Here is a 27,964-nt window from a genome sequence, read left to right as displayed (position 1 = left end):
CAGCAGCAGTTCTGCCCACGCACCCCAGGACGGTGTGTCCAGTGGAAGCCAGACCAGGTAGCCAGGACACTCTTTGTTTGTGGGGAACAAAGAACCTGAGGCCTCCTCCCTACTCACAGCCAGTGACAGACTGGGGGGAACGGGGGCTCCATCAATAGCCAGGGAGTGAGCCCTCTGGGGAGCAAATTCTCCAGCCCAGTCCTGCAAATTCCTGCCTGCAGCCACAAGACGACTTGAAAGCCAGCCCCAGGTGAGCCCTGAGCTGATACATGATCATGGCTTTAAGCCACTGTTATGTCTTGACAGAACTTGTCATGTAGCAACAAATAACTACATAATGCCCTCCTCTTTCCTTTCCATCTTGTCAAGAATAGATACGCTTCAAAGTTCACAACCCTCTATATGTACTTAGTTTCCCGTATGCTCCAAGTCTTCACAGGAACCTTCTACACTAGCACAACAGCATTAGAGCACACAGGAGGTCATGAAATGGTAACCCATACTGTTTATATAAAATGAATATTGGGACAGAATTACTATCAAACTTATTTTAGAACTTTAATAAAATGAAATTCACATTTATCTCTTTCCCACTACCAAAATTACATCTGATACAGCTTTCAAAAAACTAATATAAGAAAATCAAAAGTTATTAAGGAGCTAACTAATAAAGCAATGAGGTAGAGCAAGTTTTAAATTTAGATTTGTATGAAATAAAGGATTTATCTTAACGTTTCCTGAAAAACCTGCTTGTCCAGGGATGGAAGCATTCAGGAGACTAGGCCCCTGGAATCCACTCAGCAAAGGGCCTGTCTCAGAAAGAACAGCAGTGGTATGCTCCTTCCCAGCCTGGCTCAGCAATGCTAGCAGCCTACAGTTCTCATGTCCCCAACCCTGAGGGGCAGACCATGCAGTAAACAGGTGGAGCCACAGGGCAGCTGGGCTGAATGAGTCAGTCTTCTGGACACTTTTGCTACACAGCCCTGTCACCTCCACCAGCTGGAGGACTCAAGTTGAGGAGGTGCAACTTGAGTGGATGTGAGGCATCTTCTCACAGGACGCGGATGTGAGCAAATCCCACTCCAAAGTAACCCACGTGCCATGTTCAGCTTGATCCTAAACAAACCCTTCTCTAGCCAGCGTCCAAAGTCATCTTGAAGATCAGCAAGCTAGAACAATGTACTCCCAACCCAAATGGTCAAAGTAAAATTCTCACTTGTCAGAACAGAATGTTGTTTCTATTCCAGAGGATACCCAAGTTATATTTCAAATAATCAATTCCATTTTGCAAGTTGAAAATTAAAATATTTGCTTAGTGCTCAAAATGAGAACTAAAATAATCACTAAAAAACCGTACTGACAGGGACCAAAACTGAATAAGTAAACCATCCTCCCTTTCATTATCAAAGATTCCTCCCCTTCCAATACTATTTATGAAGATGTACGAGTAGAAATAAAAAACAAATCACATGACAAAAACTTACAAAATTAGCTCAGCCATCTCATCTAGCAACTTTTTTAAAACTTTCCTACACTTCAATTACTCTTTTCCAAAAATAAACTGATTCAATAACAAAATTAATTTTATAACAGCCTTATATCAACCACCTCTGACAAATATATCTTTTGTAATCAGAAAGATTTACATAAAAAGTTAAAATGTAAATCCTTTTCAAAAAGTGTTTTTAAAATCAATGTTTAATTAGTATTTCCACCTTTTCTTTTTTTTTTTAAAGAAAATTCTTATTGGAACAAAAAAGAGGACAAGGGAAAGGAATGACAATTCTGAGCAAAGCAGAAAGTGGAAAAATTCAACGCCATTAAAAGCAGCCACCAATGCTATGCCATTTGAGAAAGGTTGTTTTATTTTCAATGAACTAATCACAATGAAACCAGCTCATACAACTAAAGACATTATAATGAATTTTCTTTACAGCTTCAGAGAAATGGGATTTGCTGTTTTACATCAAATAGAATAGGCTATATAAATTCTTCCTCCTATTTATTGTAAAATATAATTTCATCTATAAAATCAGTCATGAAATATTAAAACTGAAACAACAGAATTTATATCCTTCACTTAATTTAGTTTAAACGGTCTATTCACTAAAAAGGGGAGGGGTTACACGTGATAAGAGCCCCTCCTTTCTCATTAAGTGTTTCCATTAGACCCTTTATTTTTAAGAATTTATAAAGCAGTCATAAAAAAGGCATTCCATGATAAAAGTTAGTACATGTTCCTTAAATTTTCCCTTCATCTTTTTCAAAAGGCAAGAGAATAAAGCACATAAAGTATGAACACTGAGGAAAGTGGAGAGAATTGGGAGAATAAAACTAAAGAAATGCATAATATATTTACACTGAAATTTTTAAACACTAGTGAAAAAGGACATGAAGCTACTAGTAAGGAGGCCTTAGCTTTAATCCCAAGCTGTAGGACATATTGCAAGTCAAAGTACTTTTCTGAGCCTCTGTCCCCTTGTTTGTAAAGCCAGAGACCAGGATTCCTAAATTCAATGATAAAATCTCTCTACTAATATTAAGGAGCATTTGAACATGCAAACAGTAAAAAGAAGTTCTCTCTCTTTTTTTTTTTGGAGACAGAGCCTCAAGCTGTCACCCTGGGTAGAGTACCCTGGCATCACAGCTCACAACAACCTCCAACTCCTGGGCTCAAGCGATTCTCCTGCCTCCGCCTCCCAAGTAGCTGGGACTACAGGCGCCCGCCATAACGCCTGACTATTTTTTGGTTGCAGCCATCATTGTTGTTTGGCGGGCCAGGGCTGGATTCAAACCGGCCATCTCAGGTCTATGTGGCTGGCACCTTAGCCACTTGAGCCATAGGCACCGAGCCAAAAGAAGGAGTTCTTAATAATAAAGTTGTTTTTCACTCCAGCAATAGATATAAGAAAAAGAGAACTTCCAAAATATAAATATGGGGAAAATAAAACTTAAAAAAAAACTAAAGACACGTTCCACACTGGTCTTGCTTAGCCAGATCCTCAGGTGCAGGGGAAAGACTAACAAACATTACTACTACTTTGGGATGAAATCTGCAAATTCTAAATGCCAATAAGCTGACAGAAAACTACAGACTCTCAAGACATTTGGAATATAAATGATTAGGTATCAAAGAAGTGTTAAGTATATTTAGAAGGGAGAAAAACTTCAGTTTAAAATTTTTAAATGGCTATAGTTCTACCCAAGTCCATTTATATAATAAGGTTAATAGTTTTTTTCCTCTGGGTGGTAAAATTAGAGATAATTTTTTTCTCTTCTCCTGGCATTTTTCTATACTTTCCAAAATATATTACTTTGAGGGGAGAGGTGACTGAAGAGGAAGCTTAAAAATAATCTCAACACATTATTGAAGTAATGGAAAATGGTGACAACTCTCAATTTTAAAAAAAAAGAGAGAGAGAGGCCTTTACTTGGAAATATATCTATGATTGAGGTCCTTGGACTAAACTCAGAATTGAAATGAAAGTCAGGAGGTGACTTATTACACTCAGAGATACTTGAGGTCTAATTTTGGTCAACCACTCAGGGACGCCAAAAAAGTGACTTGTGGCTCATCAGACCTCACATTAAATACTCAAGAATGGGTGTTGGAGAAAGGGTGACCAATGACAAAGAGCACCCCTGTCATGTTGACCCCGGTCTGTGACGCACATGCCATTCCCCACTACAAGCCCACTGGGCTCCTTGAGAAATGGCTGACTCCAGGGCTGGAGCAAGGTAGGTACAAGAGGATCCTGGAACATCTTAATGTCAGAAAGCAGGGAAATACTTTTTAAAAAATAAAGTCATAAAGACACAGGAGCCAGCTTGAAGGGACTCTCACTGGCCAAATATGGACAAATCTGAGCACTAAAATAATTCAGTGCCAGTTGACTGTTAAAAGTAGGAGTGAATAAGACCATGGGAGGGGGGAGGGAGGAAAGGGATAGCTCTCTTTATAGTAGAATGCTGGGGGCCAACTGGTAATGTATAAGGAGTGCTGACAGAGCAGCATACCGGCAAAGGTTGTACTAGGCAGGAATCGTCAGGGGCTGCTAACCCTAAGTGGATGTTTTTGACTTGTAGCAGAATGTTTGCATGGTGTTAAAAGCATCTCCCCGCAAACTGCTAATTAGTCACAAGAGAAAAAGAAAAAACAATTCATGGATAAACTGACAACACCCTGTCTGGATGATCAAAACCAACTTCCTCAATGATGGGTAGACAGACATGGTGTGTCCCCACATGTGGCACCCTGAAAGGTACACTACTCCATCCATGCATTAGTGAAGCGAAGAAAGCAAAATCTCCAGCTAATCAAGAGGAAAAAGTAGACAAACACAACAAAAAGAATGTCTTATTTTTTTATTTTTTTGTAGAGACAGAGTCTCACTCTATCGCCCTCGGTAGAGTGCCATGGCGTCACACAGCTCACAGCAACCTCCAACTCCTGGGCTTAGGCCATTCTCTTGCCTCAGCCTCCTGAGTAGCTGGGACTACAGGCGCCAGCCCGGCTATTTTTTTGTTTTTGCAGTTCACTAGGGCCACGTTTGAACCCGCCGCCCTCGGTATATGGGGCCAGTGCCCTACTGGCTGAGCCACAGGCGCCGCCCACAAGGAATGTCTTATTTAAAGAAAGAAGTACAAAGGTGGGAGAACTGCATTCTTCAAAAGTACCAAATGTCATAAAAGGCTAAGAAAGGCTGTGGATACATTCCAGATTAAAGGAGGCTAAAGAGATTTGACAATGAATGCAGAACCTGCTCTCAGACTGGACTCTGTGCCAGCAGGGGAAGAAGAAATGCTCTTGGGAAGTTTTAGTTCAATTGACAAAAAGTACCAGTGTAAATTTATAAAACTGCAGACAGTATAATGATCAGGTAAGAGAAAAATCCCCATTCTTAGTATACATAAACTGAGTGTTTATGGGTAAAAGGTCACAGTGTATTTAATTTACTCTCAAATGATTCAGGTAAATTGCAAAGTGGATGTGGGGGTGCAGACGTCTGGGGGGGTGTGTGTGTAGAAGTGTATAGGGGGTATATAGGCGTGTGGGGCCTGTGTGTTTAACAGGTGTGTATAGGAGAAAGCAAGAGAGAAAACTCACAATGGATGAATCAGGCTGAAGATTATACAGATGTTCTAGAAAAATTCCTGGGTTTGTTTACAAATAGTTTAATATAATTGAAATTATTTCCAAATTGTAAAAAGGACTTTACCTAACAAATGCAATCAGTGTAACCTGGCTTCATGTATCCTCAATGAATCCCCAACAATAAAAAATAAAAATAAAATTATTTTCAAATAAAAAGTAAAGGAAATAAAGGAAAAGAAGCAGCAGAAGAGGTGGGTTGATTTTGTACATATCCTTACAAAGACCTTTACAACATCTCTACTATCAGAAGGACCAAAGAATATAAAGCTCCCCAACAATGATAAAGGTTCTCTTAGACCTGACAAAGCCCTACTCCACGTAACAGTTATTAGTCCCAGTCTAGACTGCCAGGGACCCAAAAAGCTTTATCTCCAGCTGAGGTTCTACTGAAAATTCTGTCTTTTCTAGTAGAGCTGTGTCCTATGTGGCTATACTAGGAAGTTTCAAACTCCTTCGCCACTTAAAAATGCCTGTTGGATTATACCTACAGTGCATCATATAAGGGTACTTGTGAAACTTAGTAAATGTAGAATATAAATGTCTTAACACAATAACTAAGAAAATGCCAGGAAGGCTATGTTAACCAGTGTGATGAAAATATGTCAAATGGTCTCCAGTGTATGGTGCCCCATGATCGCATTAATGTACACAGCTATGATTTAATAATAAAAATAAATAAATTAAATAAATGCCTGATGGAATCTTTTCTGTCAAATCCTGTCCACGATAGTTTCCACACCAGCCTTAAAACAGAGTCCAGGGTGACACCAACGAAAAAGAACATCACACACGAAAGGACTGTGTGGGGTTTTTTCCTATTACTGGCAAAGCTGGTTAAAGTATGCTGAAATATAGAAACTCAACGGTATCAATCAGCCATCTACAAAAGATAAATGTTTTTCCTGTCCAAAGAAGATGGTAGGTAGGCTGTAAATGCCTAGCAAAGACACAGATGATAAAATGTCAGCAGGACATGCTTTGTCACAACTCTTGCTAAGTCCCTATCAGCACTGGTCCCACCTTCTCTACTCCTGACACCTGAACTTTGCTGAAGACTGTCAGCATCTAGTTGAATTCTCTACTACTAAAAGCAGTTTTACAATCTGACACATCTCTATAAATACCGTGCCACTCACTAGATAATACTACCATTTTTCTACATTAACTGTTCCTAGTCCCCTTCCCTTAATGTGGACCTAGCAAAGCTACATAGCCATTTTCAAGTTTGTCCTCTGAATTTTCCTTCTGAATTCCATTTCCCTGCTTTTTACTAAGCCTGTCAGTGTTTCTCACACCTCCCAATGGTTAAAAATGAGAAAAGGATAGATAATCTTCAGACCTTACTTACGTCAACATTCTTTGACTATTTAACATACTTCTATTTTACCTTATCTGGTAAAATGACAGGAAAACTCATCTGAAAGTCTACCATCTACTGCCTTTCCTTTATTTAACTCACCTGATTTTAAATCCTGCCAGATGGTATAGGGTATTAATGAACTTTTTAAAATAATAAAATATGGGTAAAAACAGAAGAAGAAACAGGATGAAATATAAACTCCAAAAAGAAAATCAAAAATCCTAAATTTTAATGTACTCAATGTCTACAGTATATAAGACTCTCCTACAAAATTCTGTAACACTTGAAATAAGAACGTCCCTTTTCAGCTTAAAAAACAAAACAAATATAAAGGATCAATTTATACATTAAGAGGCAAACTTACCAAAATGATGGAAGAGATTGAAACCAAAATTATATACAAGTCCAATGTCTGATGTACATTCTAGAACTTTAAAACTACTTGAGAAGGAAAAAGCGCTTGTACACCTCTCAGCTATCAAGGATTGCTCTGACTTCCCTCCATCACAGCTCTTCTGCTGACACTGACAAAGAATGCCCCCTATATAGCATCTTCTGTATTCTTTTCCTTTTTTTCTTTTTTGAGACAGAGTCTCACTTTGTCACCCTCAGTAGAGTGCCATAGTGTCACAGCTCACAGCAACCTCCAACTCTAGGGCTCAAGCGATTCTCTTGCCTCAGCCTCTCAAGTAGCTGGGACTACAGGCGCCCTCTACAATGCCCAGATATTTTTAGAGACAGGGTCTCGCTCTTGCTCAGGTTGGTCTCAAACATGTGACCTCAGGGCAATCCACCCACCTCGGCCTCCCAACTGCTGGGATTAGAAGCATGAGTCACTGCGCCAGGCCCATTTTGGGGATTAAGAGACAAGGTCTTTCTCTTAGCCCAAGCTAACAGGGCAGTAGCAAGATCATAAGCTGACTACAGCCTCAAGCTCCAGGGTGCAAGTGATCCTGGTCTTGGCTAGGATAGCTAGGACTACAGGTGCAAGCCATCATGCTCAGCTAACTTTATTTTTTGTAGAGATGGGGGCAGGGGAATCTCACTATATTCCCCAGCCTGGTCTTGAACTCCTGGCCTCATGTGATCTTCCCCCTCAGCCTCCTAAAGGGCTGGGATTACAGGCATGAGACAACATGTCCTGCTTATCGTCCATATTCCTAAGTGACAAAAGAATAGAAATAACTGGAAAAAAGTGGTAGATGTATCTACTGAATCTTCTCTCCTCAAAAACAAATCTAAATCAGTAAACTAGCAGTGTGTTCTGCTCCTTTCAAGCCTGGCTGTCTTCCCCCAGGGTTATCATCACCAAGCTCTATTTCTACCTCCAACATTAGTATTTACCAAGATTTTTATTTTCAATTTCATTTCATGTCACGTTCTTAGCACATTTTTAGGCCCAATATTCATTAAATTTAGAAAAAGATCCTGCTTAACAGAGTTTGGTAATTTTTTAGATATGCTATTTGTGCTGTCCCTCACAACAAGCAAATGCAGACATTAACCTACCAAGAGAATACCAAGAGAAATGCAGACATTAACCTACCAAGAGAATACCTACCAATCACTGCAACAGGAGAGGCCATAGCCAATGCCCCATTAGACAGAGTCAGTCTGCCAAGTTTCCAGGTGACTGTATTTATTTCTATTAAAATTTTATAGCTTAAGCTCTAAAGATACTGTTCACATGAAGAATACAAGTTTTTAGTCTTTCCCAAAGTTTGACAGAAATACCACTAGCACCACTTAAAGTTATTACAAGTAAGGAGTTTTAAATAACTATATATTATTCAAGCGTACATTTTTAAAAAACTCACCAATATCTGTGAGTTCACAGATATTATTATAACCAGGCTAAGTTAGAAAAAAAATATGGTGGTATGGAATAAAAACAGAAAGGAGGGGAATGACTAAAGTCTGGGTTTGGAAAACCACATCACCTTATAGGTTATCCATCTATTAATTTTTAAATCATTTATAAATTCTTAAAAATCAATAAGAATAATTCTCAGTTCTAAGTTCATTACCCAATAAGAGCGTTCTGAAAACCTGTCCTTTCTTCACTGCTGGGATCCTTTCATACATGGTACCACAAGTCTGATTTACTTATTTTCACACATGCATAGTGGCCACCTGCGGGTTATACCTCTAAGACAGCAGTTCTTAGCCTGTGGATCTAGACCCTTTGTTCCATTGGTAATTAGGAAGGTTGAGAACCACTGCTCTAAGCAAACACTGCGGTCTAATAAAATGAGGCAATTAGGAAGGTTGAGAACCACTGCTCTAAGCAAACACTGCAGTCTAATAAAATGTCCTGACTCCGTAATATTTCTCTTCTACACAAAAACAAAAATTTTATATGGGTAGACAGAAAAAAAGACTGCAGAATTCTAATTTTCCACATAATCTGCCACAGCATTTAGATTTACATACAGTGGCTATAAAAGCAACCTAAAAAAATGAATGCCCTTATTATAACTGCTATGATAAAGTAACTTAAAAATGGTTCAAACACAATACTAGCTTATATTCTACTCTTGTAAACTTCCAAAGCAGGTCAGCAAGTGTTCTGCTCCAGGCTGTGATTCAGGGATCCTGACTCCTTCCACTCTGAGGCTCTGCCTTTGAGCCTCCTCATTCCCTGAATCTAGCTGACAGAAAAAAGTGTGCATGAAAAGGGAAGCTGGTTCACTGCCTCTTTTTAATCACTATTACAATATTTCTGTGTATTCTGGGGATACATACGGAGTTTTGTCACATGGATATACTGTATGGTAGTATTTCATCCATCACATAGTCCCATCCTTCCCCTTTTTGAGTCTCCAATGTCCAGTATTTTATTCTGTATGAGTATACCCATAGCTTAGCTTAGCTTGTAAGTGAGAACAAACATACAGTATTTGGTTTTCTATTCTTGGTTACTTTACTTAGGACAATGGCCTTCAGTTCCATCCAAGTTGCTGTAAAAGATATCTCATTCTTGTTATGGTTGAGTAGTATTCCACGGGGTGGGGGTGGGGGACTGTGCAGGTGCATATCACATTTTCTTTATCCACTCATTAATTGATAGGCACCTAGGTTGATACCATACCTTTGCAACTATGAATTGTGTTGCTATAATGACAAAAGTATAAATATCTTTTTAACATACAAATTTCTTTTCCTTTGGCTGGATACCCAGTAGTGGAACTGCTGGATTGAATGGTAGAATTACTTTTAGTTCTTTGCAAAGCCTCCATGCTGTTTCCCACAGAGGGTGTACTAATTTACATTCCCACCAACACTGAGCATTCCCTTTTCACCTCATCAGCATCAATACCTACTATTTTTTGACTTTTTAGTAATGGACATTCTGACTGGGATAAGATAGTATCTCACAGTGGTTTCAATTTGTATTTCTCTGATGATTAGTGATATTGAACATTTTTTCATGTTTCTTGATCATTTGTCAACTTCCTTTGAAAAATGCCTGTTCATGCCATTTGCCCACTTTTTAATGGGGTTATCTGTTTTCCTTCTTGCAGATTTGAGTTCCTTGTAGATCCTGGATATTAGTGCTTTGTCAAATGAACAGTTCGCAAATACGTCCTCCCATTTTTGAGGTTGTCTATATACTCTGTTGATTATTTCTTTTTCTTTGCAAAAGCTTGAATTACATCTCATTTGTTTATTCTTGGTTTTATCCCATTTGCTTTTGGGATCTTAGTCACAATTCTTTGCCTTGGCCAATGTCCATAAGAGTCTTCCCTAAGTTTTCTTCCAGAATTTTTATGGTTTCAGGTGGTACACTTAAGTCTTTAATCTACTTTGAGTTAATTTTTATATATGGTGAGTATATGGTCATTCTTCTGCATATAGTTATTTGTCTTGACTCACAGGTGGTATCTCTCACTTCCACCCATACCTGCTTAGCTGCAAGGGAGCCTAAAAAATGTAAATGAAGTTGTGCAAGAACTGATATGGGTGAACGGTGAGCCATATCTGTCATACAACAACCCAAAAATCATCATGTTGCTTGTATTCTGCCATGGAAGGCTTTTAGACTTTATAAGATTTACACAAACTATTTTTCAGTATAGTTTTCTGAACTACTGCAACTGTAAAAGCATCTCTGAAGTTATTACTTTCATATTTATAAACATGAGAATTACAGACAGTACCGATCAGTTACAAATTTAGCTAATGGGGTGGTGCCTCTGGCTCAGTGGGCAAGGCAGGGTGCCAGCCCCATATACCAAGGGCAGCAGGTTCAAACCCAGCCCTGGCCAAACTGCAACAAAAAAATAGCCAGGCGTTGTGGCCGGCGCCTTAGTCCCAGCTACTCGGGAGGCTGAGGCAAGAGAATCACATAAGTCCAGGAATTGGAGGTTGCTGTGAGCTGTGTGACACCACGGCACTCTACTGTGGGCGATAAAGTAAAACCGTCTCTACAAAATAAATAAATAAATAAACAAATTTAGCTAATCATCAAAAACATGAATCCCTCAGTCTTACCTATACAAGTATTCTAATTAGGCCAGGCACGGTGGCTCATGCCTATAGTTCTAGCACTCTGGAAGGCCAAGGCAAGTAGATTACTTGAGCTCAGGAGTTTAAGACCCAACCTGAGCAAGAGTAAGACCCCATCTCTATTGAACATAGAAAAACTAGCTGGACGTGGTGGTGTATGCCTGTAGTCCCAGCTACTTAGGGGGTTGAAGCAAGAGGATTGCTCAAGCCTAAGGGTTTGAGGTTGCTGTGAGCTATGATGCCATGGCACTCTACCCAGGGAGACAGAAACAGACTCTGTAAAAACAAGAAAGGAAAGGTGGAAAGAAGAGAGGGAGGGAAGGAGGAAGAGACGATTCTGATTAAGAAAGTCTGAGGTAGGTACAAAAATCTACACTTTTTTTTTTTATTAAATCATAGCTGTGTACATTAATGCAATCATAGGGTACAATGTGCTGGTTTTATACACAATTTGAAATGTTTTCATCAAATTGGTTAACATAGCCTTCACAGCATTTTCTTAGTTATTGTGTTAAGACATTTATATTCTACACCTAGTACAATAGGCGATGATGCACCGTAGGTGTGGTCCCACCGATTACTCTCCCTCCACTCCCTCTCCCCTTTCCCCTTAAAGAGTTCCCTAGGTGATTCTGATAAGCCAGATTTGGGAACCACTGGATTAGAATCCATTCTTACCATTCAAACAATTAGTATACAGTTTGTATATTTACCAAAGAACTGAGATGCAGAAGAGAAGAGTGGGGGGAAAAACATGTGTGTGTGTTTGTGAGGGTAGAGGGGACAATGAGTGACTTGGGAGGAATAATGTACCATACCAAATAGGAGTCCAAGGACATATGCCTACATCACAATTTGTCACAAAAAATTACTCTGAATGTCAATGCCCTAATCTACATCTTGAAATCCTAGTGTTACAGTGAAATATAAAACATTACCACCCTCTCAGATTTTATACCCAGAAAATTAATGAAAACCATTTGATCACCTTTTTGTAAGACTATAATTTCTGCTTCCTTTCCTTCAATGATCTAAATTTTCTAAGCTATTTTTAAAACTACATTACCACCTTAGTTTAAATTATAATGGTTTTAAAATTATATTTTAAGTTAACATGCACTCCTATAACTGCTATTTCTCATTTTATAATGACTGATATAATTATATATCAAATTCCGATCCATAATTCACCATCAATAGAAATTACAAGTGAATTGTACACTTCCAAAGAAGTATTCCATTGTTTATTCTAGGTTTAAAACACATAGTTTCTATTATATTTAATAACTGAAATATTATTGGTTACATTTGATGATTAGAAGGGTATTTCTCGGCTCGGCGCCTATAACTCAGCGGTTAGGGTGCTGGCCACATACACCAGGGCTGGGGAGTTTGAACCCGGCCCAGGCCTGCCAAACAACAATGACAACTACAAAAAAAAAAAAAAAAATAGCCAGGCATTGTGGCAGAGCCTGTAGTCCCAGCTATTTGGGAGACTGAGGCAAGAGAACTGCTTAAGCCCAAGAGTTGGAGATTGTTGTGAGCTGTGATGCCACAGCACTCTACCGAGGGTGACATAATGAGACTCTGTCTCAAAAAAAAGAAAGAAAGAAAGAAAAGAAAGGTATTACTCCAACTGTATTAATGTCTTTTCCCTGTCAGGCTTCTTTTTATACCTTGTTTTATTTAAAATAAGTTTTTAATGGAAGAGAAAAGCACAGCATACCTGTATACGAGGCACTAAGTTAAAACTGAGGTTCTCTAGCTTTAACAAAACATAGCTAAAACTAGAAGAGCTAATGTACCTGAAATCTCTTCTAAGAAGCCTGTGTTCTACATTTGTCCTTAAGGATCTCCTACAATTACTACATGTGTGGAAATGCAGGCCTCCTTGTCACAGAAGGTCCCTCATGGGCTATCAACTTCTTGGTAAGGGCTGATTCTGCTAGAAAGTATGACATTACACAATTACAAATACTTGAGAGTACTTATGGTTTACACAATTTTAGCACTCAATATCAAATAAAAATAGTAATAGGACATGTAATATGACTTCTAAAAATCATGTTTATTTTTCCTATACTTGTTAATTTCAAGGAATGACTATAATAACATGATGGCTTAAGATGAGTTTACATATAAGCAGTGTTGATTTAAGAAAATGCTCCCATAAATATGGGATAAATATGACAAAAAAAAAAACTATCAAAGGTTAGAAAAAATAAGCGAACGCCAACTTCCCAAAAGTGTCTTTTTTTTTTAGCAACAAATTATCTGAGCAAAGAAGTATGATCTCCTCAATCTTAATTCTTAATGATGCCACTTTTTTTTTTTTTTTTGAGACAGTCTCACGTTATCGCCCTGGGTAGAGTGCCATGGCATCATCATAGCTCACAGCAACCTCCAACTCTTAGGTTCAAGTGATCCTCTTACCTCAGTTTTTCTATTTTTAATAGAGATGGGGTTTCGCTCGTGCTCAGGCTGGTCTCAAATTCATGAGTTCAAGCCATTCACCCACCTCGGCCTCTCAGAGCACTAGGATTACAGGCCTGAGCCACTGCGCCCAGCCAACACTACTATTTTCTAACAAATTAGAAGACACAATCCTTAGAAGTCACTTCAACTCAACCTTTAAGAACTAAAATTAAAAAATAATTAATTACTTCTGCTTTAAGGACTTGTTAGCTGCTAGAATATAAGCCATGCATGCTGGCTTGAAAACAAACCTAGTAAGACAAAGAGTAACTTCAAAAAAGGGTATGAGTACACCTTTTCGCAGGCTTCCTCTACTCCCATTCCCATCACGACTTTTCTTTTTCTCCCCTCCAGCTCTCTCAAGCTATGCCTGTCTTCCTCTGACCCTGCATGACAATCATTAAGTCACACCAACTTTACCTCCTCTATCTGTATTGTACAACAAACAGGGACAGTAAGAATGCCTGCAGAGTCACCCTGAAGCCCAGTCCTCATTTCCTTAATGCGGGATAAACTCAGCCTGTAATGTGCTCAGATCAATGCTGGCACACAGTAAGCTCTCAGTTTTTTTTGTTTTTTTTTTTCTTTTTGAGATACAGCCTTAAGCTATCACCCTGGGTAGAGTGCCGTGGCATCACAGCTCACAGCAACTCCCAACTCCTGGGCTCAAGCGATTGTCCTGCCTCCGCCTCCCAAGTAGCTGGGACTACAGGCGCCCTACAGCAACACCTGGTTATTTTTTGGTTGTAGTTGTCACTGTTGTTTGGCAGGCCCGGTCTGAATTCGAACCTACCAGCTCTGGTGTATATGGCTGGCGCTTTAGCCGCTTGAGCTACAGGCGCCAAGCCAGTCTCTCAGTATTAACAAACATTATCACAATCTTCTTTCTGGTATCTCTACTCCTGAAAGTATGTATAAGAGGGTTGATATAGGAATAATTTCTACCATACACCTCCAATAATATATCATCACCTCATCATTCACCTCATCAAATCTTTTTCATATAAATTGAACAGTCCTTATACAGACAGACTGCAAAATAAAAAAACAAACACAAATGATTGCTTTTAGAATATTTGGTAGATATGAAAAATAACTTTTAACCTATGTAACGTTTTAGCAATAATATAACAAAACCCTAAGTGCAGATAACAGTTTAAGAAAAATAAACTATCTCTGAGTTGCTCTATGTGCCCCCATCACCAACTTGAACCTTGTGTTCGTAATTTCCCACCTTCATTAATTTACCACATCCATATTCCTAACACTATGCAATTTTGTTTTGGACATTTCTAAACTTAAAAAAAAAAGGAAAAATACCATATGCTTTCTTCTACGAGTGGCTTTGTTCCCCCTCGAGATTATATTCCTAACGCTCATTATCCCCAGTGATAAACACAGCTAGCACTCACGCAGTCTCAGTGCTGAAAGGTGCTTCATCACAGGAATATGATACAACAGATTCATCCATTCTCCTGCAATGGCATTGCTTCCAGTCTTTCCTTCTATAAAGAGGGTGACTATAAGTATCTCCTGCACGCGTCTCAGGACATTTACGTAAGTGAGTTTCTCTAGGGCAGTGGTTTTCTTACCTGTAAGCCTTACTAAGTTAGAAACCTGGCCCATCCCCAAAGTTAGTGATTCAGTATATCTATCCAATATATCTAGAGCCAGGGCAAAAGTTATGTATTTTGAACAAGTTCCCAGGGGATGCTGGGAAACAATTTAGAACACTGCTCTAAGATAAAGACTGAGTGTAATTAATGGGTCAAAAGGTACACACAGATCAACTGTATTACATTACTCCCAAAGTTACTGTACCAATTTACACTCCCACCAGCTGTATATAAGCATTCCATCTGTTCCCTGTCCTCCCAACACTAATAGAAGACTTTTCACATTGTTGCCAGACTAATGTGCATGAAACTATATACCATTTTGGTCCTAATTTGCACTTCCCTAATTACTAATAAAGCTGGGCATTTTTGCATTCAGGTTTCCTCTTCTGTAAGATGCCTACCAGGTCATTGGTCCATTTTTCTACGTTATTTTTGATTTATAGTTGCTTACTTCCAGATACATCTTTTATCAGTACTACGTACTGAATGTATCTACTCTCCCTTGCGACCTGTCCATTTTCTTGATGGTTTTTATTAATATATACAAGTTGTTAATATTAATGTATTGATCTTTTCCCTTTTTGGTTTATAGTTTCTGTGATTTTTTTAAGAACCTCTTCCCTATACCATATTCATACAAGTACTGTCCTAGATGGTCTTCTAAAAATTTCCAAGTTGTGCCTTCTTATATTTAAGTTTTTACTTGACCTCTACTTGATTTTTGTGAGCGATGGTGAATAAAAAACACATTTCACCCTTAGGGAGTTTCCTGTTTGGTAAGGACCATATCCATAACCAACTAGAACTTTAAGTAGAATATACAAAGTATACCAAATGAAATGCTGCTTCAGTGTTAACCATTACTTTATTGAGGTCTAGTCTATTGGGAGACTGAGGCAAGAGAATCGCCTATGCCCAGGAGTTGGAGGATGCTGTGAGCTGTCACACCATGGCACTCTACTGAGGGTGACATAATGAGACTCTGTCTCAAAAAAAAAAGACAGAAAGAAAAGGGCTAGTATGCCCTGTCATTGCAGCAAACAAAAAATAGAAAATTGCAATATGAAAATTTTGAAAGTTATAGCAAACTATAGTCAGACTATGATACCCACCCCATCACACTTCACAAATAATCACTGAAAATGCCCCCCCCACAAACAAAAAATCTCATTTAAGGGTTCTTCTAAAAAAAAGTAAAGAGTTAATTAAGGATTGGGGATGGGAAAGTGGGCATCTTCAAATATTACTAGTTGAGAAATTACCCTTTCTGGGGGGTAATTCTACAATAAAGCCTTACAATATCTATGTTCATTAACTCATCAGTTACTCTTTGCAGACTGTATCTTAAGGAAATAACTGGACAAAATATGTGTTCATGTGAAAGGATGTTTTTAATATTCTGGTAACTTACAAATGCAAGTGACAAAAAGCATGTATATATTCATTTATTCATCAAAGTATTTGTAAATGCCTTGCATGCTGCAGATACCACGCCTAGTTTCTAATAAATAAAAACAGATTAATTCCCTGCCTCCAGCAAGCTTATAAGTTCTCGAAGGAGACAGCCAGATATTCTTCTTCCAATGTGCTCTGATTAGAACAAAGTTATGTGCATTTTGAGACCAGAGGTGATTTACATGCACATATACATGATGTACACAGCAATGTCATCCACACGGTCCTCACAGATGACTGCCCAGCTCTGTGAACCACCAAATGCATAAGAACAGATGCTCAGAGCAGCTACCTTGTGATGAAGGGAAGTACAGCCATGCAAAGCACAATGTCTCAGTCACAGATGATGAATGGCATAGGTGATGATAATAGAGCTGGAAAATTCCCATCCCTAGTGATGTCGTAGCTGTTGTTAACACCAAAACTACTGCAATGTCATGTATTTGTGGTGATACTGGTGTAAACAAACCTCCCACAATGCCAGTTGTTTCAAAGTGCATAGTAATGTCCAAGGCCTTCACATTCACTCACTTCTCACCCACAGACTCAGCCAGAGCACTTTCCAGCTCTGCAAGTTTCATTCACAGTAAGTGGTTCTAAACAGGTGTACCATTTTTTATCTTTGATACTATATTTTTACTGTTCCTTTTCTATGTTTAGATAGAATGAGACAGATACTTACCATTTTGTTACAACTGCCCACAGTATTCAGTAAGTAGCATGATGCACGGGTTTTCAGGCTAGGTACAGCAGGCTTTATCACGAGCCTAGGAGTGCAGTAGGCTATACTGTATAGGTCTGTATTCTATGATGTTCCCAGGATGACAAAATCACCTAAAAGATTTCAAATGTGATCCAATCCTCATTGTTAAGTGACGTGCGACTACAGACCCACCCATTTTCTAAATAAATGACTGAGACTTCTAAGAAACACAACACAGGGTGGCGCCTGTGGCTCAGTGAGTAGGGCACCAGCCCCACATACTGAGGGTGGCGGGTTCAAACCTGGCCCCGGCCAAACTACAACAACAAAAAATAGCCGGACGTTGTGGTGGGCGCCTGTAGTCCCAGGTACTCGGGAGGCTGAGGCAAGAGAATCGCCTAAGCCCAAGAGCTGGAGGTTGCTGTGAGCTGTGAAGCCAAAGCACTCTACCGAGGGCAACAAAGTGAGACTCTGTCTCTTAAAGGAAAAAAAAGAAAGAAAGGCAGCACAGTTATACACATAGAAAGTCATATAGTGAAAGACAGATGTGAGACCAATTGCAGAACCACAGCAAAAGAATTGGGCCAAACTGTTTCCACAGGTGCCAATTCCATGTCAATGATGTACTGACATCATGGACAAGTTTTGGAAGAAATAGTTACTCTTCCAACACAGCCTATACCAGGGGTATCCAACCTTTTGGTTTCTCAGGGTCACAGTGGAAGAAGAGTTGTCTTGGCCCACACATTAAACACACAAACCCTAACAACAACAACAAAAGTCTGTGCATAATTTTTGTGATTTCCACCACCACAGATTAACAAAAAACTCCTCGCATAATAATTCCTAATCATGCAGCAGCCCAGAGAGTTTTTTAAAATTGTTGAGCAGGTCCCAAGTTTGCAAACACAAATATAGAAAATGTACATATCTAAGTAATAAAACGTCTTTTCTTTGATATTTATTACAAAAACAAAAGAAAAGTGGGCAGCATTAAGCCAGTGGGAGTTGACTTTGTATCTGAGAAGCTAATGCATCAGTATCTGGTTCGATAGAAGCAGTTCCAATTCTCAGTGAGTTCTCACAGTGCTTATCAGATATTTTGGTTCTAATTTTACCTTTAATGAGCTTCATTCTTGAGAACAATTGCTTGCAAATGTAAATACTGCCAAACACAAGACATGAACAAAGCATGTTCGTAAAGCTAGGGATATTTGTCTCTAGGAAGACAGAACCTATGAAAGTACAGTAAAGGGACACGATCAAATTTTTCTTTAAGTTGAAGGTCAGGTTGCAACTCTCTGCATTCCATTTGAAAATTGGGAGGTAACGTGTTTATGTCAACTGAAAATGGAGTCGCAATGGACCAAAATATTATTTTCCCAGAAATCTTAAAATTGGTTTTCAAATTCTTGTACAAAATCAAAATATGCATGGCTGCATATTTTTCAGGACTGTGTTTAGGCAATGTATCAAAATGTATAAAATTGTTTGCCTTAATTGAGCTCACCATCATTTCATTTGGAACACTGTTACGGTTTCAAGCACTATATGGCTAAGCTGGTTTTCACCTTGTAGACACATTTAACTCATTTACACTAGCATTTAAATCCACTAAAAATGCTAACTCTGTAAGCCAGGTTTCATCATCAAGTTCTGGCACAAATTTGGTTTTTGATACCATAGACGCTTGATAACACATCGCAAATCACAAAGTCTTTTCATCATTTTGTCTCAACTCGGCCATTTTCTGAAAAGTAAATAATGTCACCAAAGTCAGCATCTAAGGAATTCCTGGAATTGGCAATGATTCAATTCCTTAGCCCTTATGAAATTCACAGTCTTGATGATGATTTGCCAACAAACATAACCCAGTTTTAAAGCTTTTGCGCATGAATGTTTTTGATATAGTATGCAATGATATTTCATCAAACATGAGTTTGGGGCGGCAACTGCATCATCTTCTATTAATTTTACAAGTCCCTCTCTTTGACCTGCCATCACCAGGGCACTGTCAGTAACTATACCAGATATGTTGACAATGTACAAAGAAAATCACATTAACATATTTTTTTACTGCTTTGTAGAAATCTCTTGACTTAGATATCTTTTAAAGGCACTAAAGAAGCCATTTCTTAATGACAGTATATTAGTCATTATATCCCTACTAAAAATGGCAAATTGAGCTATGTTTGTAGCATCAGTGTTGTCATTCATCTCCAAAGCACAAAATAAAATTAGCAGCTTTACTCTCCAATCTTTTTATAGAATTTCTAATTTCTTCAATTCGCTGGCCATCGTCTGGTGAGATCAACTAATTTTAGAAATATCCCCCTTTTTGTTCAGCATAAATTATATCTGCCATGTTTTCCATACATTGCTTGATAAACTCACCATATGCAAATAGTTTTGATTTTTTTGCTATTAAATGTGCTACCACATAACTAAATTTTACAATGGAATCTGAGTGGTAACTTTTTAAAAAAGATTTGTTGAGAAGAATTTTTTCAGTTCCACTGTTTTGTCCTTACAACACAATTCCTCATATGCATCAAATATGGCAGCATTTTTTTCATATAATGCCTTTTCAAATTATAAACTTCAGAAATTTGCACAACTTCCCTACAAATTAAGCAGAGTACCTTACTATTTGCCTTAACAAACCAGTGTCATCTATTTTTCATTGAACAATCTTCCTTCATCTGTTATTTTTCTTTTTTGAGATGTTGGAGAAGCCATTCTGTGATTAAAAACATAGTAACAGATAAGGGACTATATTTACTTATTATGAAAATTAACTGACAGAAAAATAGAAAGCAAGGTTTGGGCACTTCCACATCTCGGCTGCCAATACAGGGCAAAGCAAAGGGCCAACTGTAAAGTGTGGTGTGTGAGGCACTGCCAACGTGCGGAAGTACCTTAATAATCAAATAAGAATGGTTATCTGACCCTAAATAACACTGAACACCTAACGTTATAATGGCAAGCTGAAATATTTTTGATAATCGCTGCCTCGCCAAGTCACCACTAGCAAATGTAATGTCTAATGGTGTCAGTTCAACTGTCTGCAATTGGGAGTAACACACTGGAAGGAGCACCCTGCTGAAAAACTGAAGCCACATGTGTTCAAATAGCAAAAGTCCATGTGTTCATTTTATGTGTTCATTATATTGCGACATGATGTCGTCTACAAAATCCACACTCAAGACATGTGCAATGGAGTTCTAACCAAAAAAAGCACAAAAAAAATCTCAAAATGTTTTAAGTAAGTGGACAATTTTTTTGTTGGGCCATATCAATAGCCATCCAGGGCTATACCCAGCCTGCAGGCCACAGATTGGACACCCCTCAGCCTACACCATTGCTCCCTTTGGTTCTAACAAATAATAAAGAAACTTCCCATGAGATAAGAAATGTCTCACAGTTAAGGTCAGTCTCAAAAGATTTTGATGTTGAGGCAGCACATGTGGCTCAGTGGGTAGTGTGTCCGGCCCATATACCAAGGGTGGCAGGTTCAAACCTTCAGCCAAACTGTAAAAACAACAACAAAATAGTGAGGCTTTGTGGCAGGTGCCTATAGTCCCAGCTACTTGGGAGGCTGAGGCAGGGAATCGCCTAAGCCAAAGAGCTGGAGGTTGCTGTGAGCTGTGACGCTACAGCACTCTATCAAGGGCAATAAAGTGAGACTCTGTCTCTTAAAAAAAAAAAAGATTTTGATGTTATGTTCTTTTAAACGTTTGTACCAAAATGAGTTGTAAGAATCATTAATTACAAAGGGAAAGTTTTTCACTTTAGACAGAATATAAAAACCTGACACACGGCCGGTGCCTGTGGCTCAAAGAGTAGGGTGTTGTCCCCACATGCCAGAGATGGCGGGTTCAAACCCAGCCCCAGCCAAAAACTGCAAAAAAAAAACCTAAAAAATCTGACACACTATCTCAACCAAAAGATCAAAGTTTTTTGGTTTTTTTTTTTTTTTTTGCAATTTTTGGCCAGGGCTGGGTTTGAACCTACCGCCTCTGGCATATGGGGCCAGTGCCCTACTCCTTTGAGCCACAGGCACCACCCTATCTCAACCAAGAGATCAAAGTTCACATTCATCAGTAATACGATACATCTCTATCATGTACCCCCAGGTGTGATGTACTCTGAGATGAGTGTGATTTCACCTCTGTGATATTCTTAACAAAGGTGCTTCACTCTCAATTAACCAATAAAGAACATCAGACAAATCCAGACTGAGGGACATTATACAAAATAATTGGCCAGTGTTCTTCAAAAGTATTAAGGCAATGAAAGACAAAAATCTAAAAGGAACTACCCTGTTTCCCTGAAAATAAGACCTACTTACAGGAAAGATAAGACATCCCCTGAAAATAAGACCTAGCACATCTTTGGGAGTACACCTTAAAATAAGACACTGTCTTATTTTTGGGGAAAACAGGGTATCACAGATTGGAAGGAAAAGACTGAGGGGATGTGATGAATGCAACACGATACTGGATTGGATCCTGGACCCACAGAAAGGACACAAATGGAACAATTGGTGAAATAGGAATAAAGTCTTTATTCATATAGACTTCATATGAATATAAACTGTCTGCTTTCACAACTGCCTTATGGATCCAGAAGATAGTAACAAAAGGGGATGCTGGCTAACTGTATATACATAGGAACTCTGTATTATTAATGCACTTTTTTAAATTCTGAAATTATTTCAAAGTAAAAAGTTTTTACAAGTCATTTTAGACTTTTTTTACTCAGGTAAAAAAACAGGGGAAAGACCATTCATTGACTCTAACAGAAAAACATACTACCTCCTCTGACAATTATGCTAAGAAACTCAATAATTTAAAGAATTAAATAAATAAAAATAAAAATAATAGCAAATAAGGATTAAACCAGAATAAAAAAAGATAACTGTCCAGTAAGAGCCTGTGTGTGAGAAACTCTAGAGAATAATTCTCTAAGGCACTGAAGTCACTCCAGATCAATGATTTATCTTCCCCTTGCTCATTTTTAATTGTCTCAACTTACACTTATTTAACATCTACATTTTGACATGTAAGAAGGAAACACTTAAGTACACTAAATAAGAGAGGAAACCACAGAGAAACAAAACTGGAAGTTTTGACTCCTATACACTTCAGCTATCACTCTAGAATAAATGAGCGTAAGACTCAAGCTCATGCCCTTCAGTGGTTCTGACGAACAGAATTAGCTCCAAAATTATAGTTGAAAACTCAAACATGACTCTATGAAATTATTCTATTTCTTCTCTTTTTTCCTCCACCTTTTTTTAAAAAAACAAAATTGAAGAACTTGATTCTCTGAGTGCCAGGGAAAAGCAGGGGCTGCTATAAACCCATAGAGATTTGCTTAATCTCCTTATAGGAGATAAGAGATCAAAGCCTGTGAACTTTCAGGCGTCCTCAAACTGCAGCCCTCAGGCCACATGAAGTAGTGTGAATTGTATTTGTTCCCGTTTTGTTTTTCACTTCAAAATAAGATATGTGCAGTGTGCATAGGAATTTGTTCATAGTTGTTTTTTTTTAAACTATAGTCCGGCCCTCCAACAGTCTGAGGGACAGTGAATTGGCCCCCTGTTTAAAAAGTTTGAGGATGTCTGACTTAGACCATCAGCTTCAACATCACCTGGGAACTTCTCAGATATGCAAATTCTTGAGCCCTACTCTGACCTACTGAAGCAGGGTCTCTAATGATGCCCAGCAAGCTGGTTTCACAAACTCTCCAGGTGACTCCAATGCACATTAAGTTTGAGAAACACTGAGGGAAGAGCAAATGAGTGGCCTGTAAATCAAAAAGCCTGAGTTCCAATTATCCTGCCACTAATCTCTGAGACTGACTGATTACTTGCCTTGTGTCAGAATCAGCTTCCTTATTAGGCAAGAGCTGCAACAGATAACTGCCACAATCCTCATATCCTCTAAAAGTTGATAACTGACACAAAGAAGCAGGCACAGTAAGAGATTTTTCAGTGGCAGGAAAGAATCAACAGCCCAACAACAAAAGTTGCAGTTTCTCCAGAGGCAATGTCACCAGCAGCAAAATGCTGACCAGATTATTTATGTGACATGACCTTGGCCATGGCCTCAGCCACTCAGCCTCTTTTGGTTCTGTCTTGCTTTTTAAACCCAGTTCTCCAGCTTTCCCATCAATTCTGAAACCTCTCCATAGTCCCAATAAATCCTTTCATTTCACTTTAGTGCAACGGCTTGCATAAAACAAGTGTGCAATAAATGTTTCCTGAATGAATTAATTCCAGTAATAATCAGACTTGGAAAGCAAGGAAAACTAAAAGAGGGACACGCTGAATTCCTAAAAAAAAGTCAACTATGCTCAAAAGTGGCACAATTACCACTTAGAATGATACAGCTTAATTTATTCTCCTACTCATGAATCTATAAATTAGGCTTCTTCTCACCACCTGGGATTCAAACTGCCTCCTTAAAGGAGATGAGAGAGAATTAAATTCAGAGGCTATTTTATTAAGACTGGAGAGAGTTCTACTCTAACAAAACTAATTATAACAAATGTTGAAAAAAAAGTCCTCTCAACCAAGCGAATACCCACTAGTCCTTGAGACATAACTCAAATACTATATCCTGTAAGCTTTCACCACTCCCTGCCAGTCAGCCATAACGTCCTCTGTGCTCCCATATTTCTATTTTAGCACTTTAGAAAAGGTTATATTTATTTATGTAACCTCCTCAACCAGATCTCAAAATCCTCTAGAGAACCTAGACTGATGTTGGGCATAAAGCAGGAGCCAATGTCTCTGAAGTGGTGTCACTTTGCTATACTTAAAAGATACCACTGGCTTTCACTAATGCAAAGGTCTACAAAAAAAAAACCAAAAACACAAAATACTGAAAATGGGTACCAGTGGAACTGTTTGTCCTATCTTGCAACTTTTCTGTAAATCTGAACTTACTCCAAAATTAACAGTAAAGCGGGGGCGGGGGGGACACATCAGTAGCAACTGTGCTATCTGCAATTACCACACCTGCCTTCCAGGCCATTCAAGAAGGCAGCTACTGGAGAGCTGTGCCTTGTGCCGGGAGCAGTCAGTAATTTCACGTATTGCAAACGTGAAAAAGAACGAATAACAAATGAACAAACACTTGAGACCTGAATGCTTTCATTAATTTTGATCGAGTTATTAAATCTTAGTCTCAATTTTTAAAAAGGGGAGTAATAATGTCTGTAAAACGTTCCTATACCAAATGAAGTATATACAAAGTATGTCAAATGACCTATGAGCTGTTCTAATGACATTATAATCAAGATCTCAGTGAGCCTCCCTACAGTATTCCAGCTGGACTAACACCTCATCACAAAACATACTGTAACTAGTTCCACCAGGCCAACACTGCACAGTTAAATCACTATCAAAACTATAACTACCTATAAAATAAAGAAATTCTACATGTGGGTCCACGGATGCCAACCCTGTCAAGTCTTATTCCAGAAGTCCCCAGTGAAATAAACGGAACCCAGCCGACAGGGGTCTGCAGATACTGCCACCCACTTCCACCAACTTAAACTCCAGAGAGAAGGCAAGCGCACTCAGGGGTGCCGGCTTCCTATCTACAGAGACAAAAGCCCGCTGCAGCAAACTGCGGTGCCAGGAGGCCCAGGGTCTCCCTCCAGTCGCGCAGAACCGGCTGAAATCCCGAGCGGCTAAGACCCTTCGCTGGCAAGCGCGGTGCCGTCGGTCACCAGGCTAGCGTGGCCGCCCGCCCGCCCGCCCACAGCAGCGTCGCTTAACGGAAGGAGGCGCGAGTGGCAGCGGCGCAGTCGGGGCATCTCGGGGGGTGACTCGAGAGTGGGCAGGCAGCCGCGAAAGCTACTGCTGGAGAGAAGGGCTGCGAACTAAAACCTCGGCAGGTCTGCAGTTGGGGAAGCCTTTGCTTTTCATTGGGGAGAACCCCGGGGCAGGCAAGACCGGCCCCGTTTCCGGTGCAGGGAGCGTGCGGAGGCAGCCGGGGCGGTCTCTGCGCTGACGGGCCGGCCCGGCAGGCGAAGCCCAGGGCCCGCTGGCTCCGCAACCCCTGGGGGCCACCAGAGCCCCAGCCAGCTGGACGGCGGGCGCGCGCCTGCCGGCGGGACCGGCTGCACAGGGAGCGGTGACAGGGCAGCGGGAGGGCGGGCGGCGAGACAGCGCGCGCGAGCGAGCGCGGGTGTGTGTCCGGGCGTGAGGCTGGGCGGGCGTCGGGAGCGAAAGGCGAGCAGGGAGGGGCGGAGGCGGGGGGAGGGGGGAGGAGAAAGAGCGAAGGGCCCTGACGGGGCTCGGGGCGCGGATCCTCCCGGCCCTGGGCCCTCAAGCCACCGCCCCCAGGCACAGCGCTGACGCCGGACGGTCCCCGCCTCCAAAGCCCCCGCCCCAGCCAGAGAATAACTTACCTGTTTGCCGACGGAATCGCTCCTGCTCGCCCCTCTGACTGACTCCTCCGGCTCACCGTCTTCCCTTTGGGAGGAAGAGGAGGGACTTCCTGTCTCTCCTCTGAGTGACTTCCGGCTGTGCCCAGGGCGACTGACTGTCGTGGATGGAGCGCCAGGCACTAAAACCAAAAACTAAGATCGTGGAACTTGTTTGGTAAAATCACGTGGTGTTCTATCTTCTTGACCTTAGCGGCTGGCGGTCTTGTATACCGTCTTACTTTTCATCCATCAACTCATACCGGAAGTCACTGGGAGATAAAACCGGAAGTCCCGTCCCTGCACAAAATAAGGAAACGGAAAGCCAGAGGAGTCAATCTAAATGAGCGGTCGCGTCGGTCTTGAGGGTGGGTGGTGTCAGCTCCAGCGGCTCTCCGGGATGGCTGCCTGGGACTTCTAGGGGATCCGGGAGTGGGTTCCTCCCGGGACGATCCCGCCTCCTTCCGGCCCAGCCCTCCTCTCCACTCTCGGCCGCTCTACAAAAAGGATTTCGAGGGCGGCTCCGGAAACCCGGAGAGGGCCTTGGGCTGGTGCGGGGGTGGCCGAAGCCAGTGCAGGGTGGACGGTCCCAGACCGGCGTCGGCGGACCGCTGCCCTCGGCCCCAAGCGACTCCAGTCGTTTCTGGGGCTCTGACTTAAAGAAACGAGATTTTTTTAGTTGTGCAAAGAACCTTTGCTCCTCCAGGTTATAAGAAAAAAAGCCTCAAATGACCCCATTTTGGTTCAGAGGCCCTAGGAAGCCACCGGCCAAATGCAAATATTAACGAGGAGGTTAACAAGCTGAGTGTGGTTTGTTGACCAGTTTGGCAATAAAAGTTGAAACGCCTTGGTCATTTAAAACGTTCTGTGTGGACCTTTTTTTATGAACGTTAACGGCACAGCACAAGGGATTGTTAGGAAGAAAAGGCGCAACTCCAGTCTACAGCAGTTAACAACCCCTCCCGTCCCCATGCAAGTCCATTCATGAATTCCAAGTTTAGAGCCCTTTCTTCTGAAACTCAGAATCTAGCAGGAAAAAACGTGGGTAGACGAATACATCACGACTTGATAGGTGCTGTGACAAAGGCATGTGTAGAAATAGGCAGTGCTATCCTACTTGAAGCTGAGATTATGCCTTGTTTAGGAGTTTTGACTTTGTTGTTGGCATAGGGAAACAGACTCTGTTATGGGATGTTATCAAATTTATATTTTAGATAATAGTATTAATTGTAAAAGAAATTAAAGATAATTGTAAGTAAATGGAATTTTAAATGTCCTGCTGGAGATAGGATTCCTAGATCTATCTTCTAGGTCTCAAGGATAATTCCAGCATGATTGAATTCAAGTTAGAATACTTTCAGTTGATAATCCCTTACCTTTTAAAATACCGCTTATGCAGAACTTTACATAGACATCCTGTTGAATTCTCATTTTAATCCACATGAATTCTCATATCAGCCACAATAGGGAACTGCAGTTCAGAAGAAATTAACTTCAAGATCACACAGTAAAAGTGTAACTCCAAACTCCAGAGCCACTCTACCATGCTGACTCAGTTTAGTGATAATTAATTAAAAGTTCTAGAGAGGATGTGGAAAACAACTTCCTAGGAACAGGCAACCAGCCTGTCAATGTTATATAAAAGATAAGTAAAACTAGATTTTGTCTTCCAAGAGTTCACTTGAAATGTACTTAAAATTTTTTTGAAAATGTCATACTTTATACACAGTCTTTTTTTTTTTTTTTTTATAGAGACAGAGTTTCACTTTATTGCCCTCGGTAGAGTGCCGGGGCGTCACATAGCTCACAGCAACCTCCAACTCCTGGGCTTAGGCGATTCTCCTGCCTCAGCCTCCGGAGTAGCTGGGACTACAGGCCCCCTCCACAACGCCCGGCTATTTTTTTGTTGCAGTTTGGCCGGGGCGGGGTTTGAATCCGCCACCCTCAGTATATGGGGCCGGCGCCCTGCTCACTGAGCCACAGGCGCTACCCTATACACAGTCTTTTAATAGCTATTTCAACAGTGTTATTCTCATATGTCAAAGTGATAAATTTCTAGACAATAACAATAGCTACCGCAATTGTCCATAGAGATTAGGCATTTTGTTGGTCTTTGGGAAATTTATCTTGCTTCATTTCTTACCTTGGAGGTTTACTTAATATTTCGTCTTCTTCCTTTAAGCAGTGAAGTAAAATCTGGATTTATTTTTCAGTTCCATTTTGAGATTTTTGAGTTGAGTTATGTA

At 40.2% G+C, this 27,964-nt stretch overlaps 1 protein-coding gene across 4 annotated transcripts in view; it reads right to left on the bottom strand.

Moving 5' to 3' along the window:
• Positions 1–26,122, bottom strand: part of ZNF407 (zinc finger protein 407) — a 459,946-nt gene extending 433,824 nt beyond the window's left edge. For 2 of the 4 annotated variants that reach the window (XM_053571862.1, XM_053571865.1), the window contains exon 1: positions 25,704–26,120. The gene's annotated coding sequence lies outside the window, so the exon portion shown is untranslated. Of the gene's footprint in view, positions 1–17,255; positions 17,470–25,703 lie in introns of those variants that run through there. The other 2 variants (XM_053571866.1, XM_053571864.1) reach the window with 2 other exon arrangements.
• Between the last annotated feature and the right edge of the window lie 1,842 nt (positions 26,123–27,964).

The sequence above is a fragment of the Nycticebus coucang genome, chromosome 19, assembly GCF_027406575.1.
Source record: "Nycticebus coucang isolate mNycCou1 chromosome 19, mNycCou1.pri, whole genome shotgun sequence".
NCBI lineage: Eukaryota > Metazoa > Chordata > Mammalia > Primates > Lorisidae > Nycticebus > Nycticebus coucang.
The sequence above is the reverse complement of the archived record's forward strand: the minus strand, read 5'-3'. Positions and strand labels throughout refer to the sequence as shown.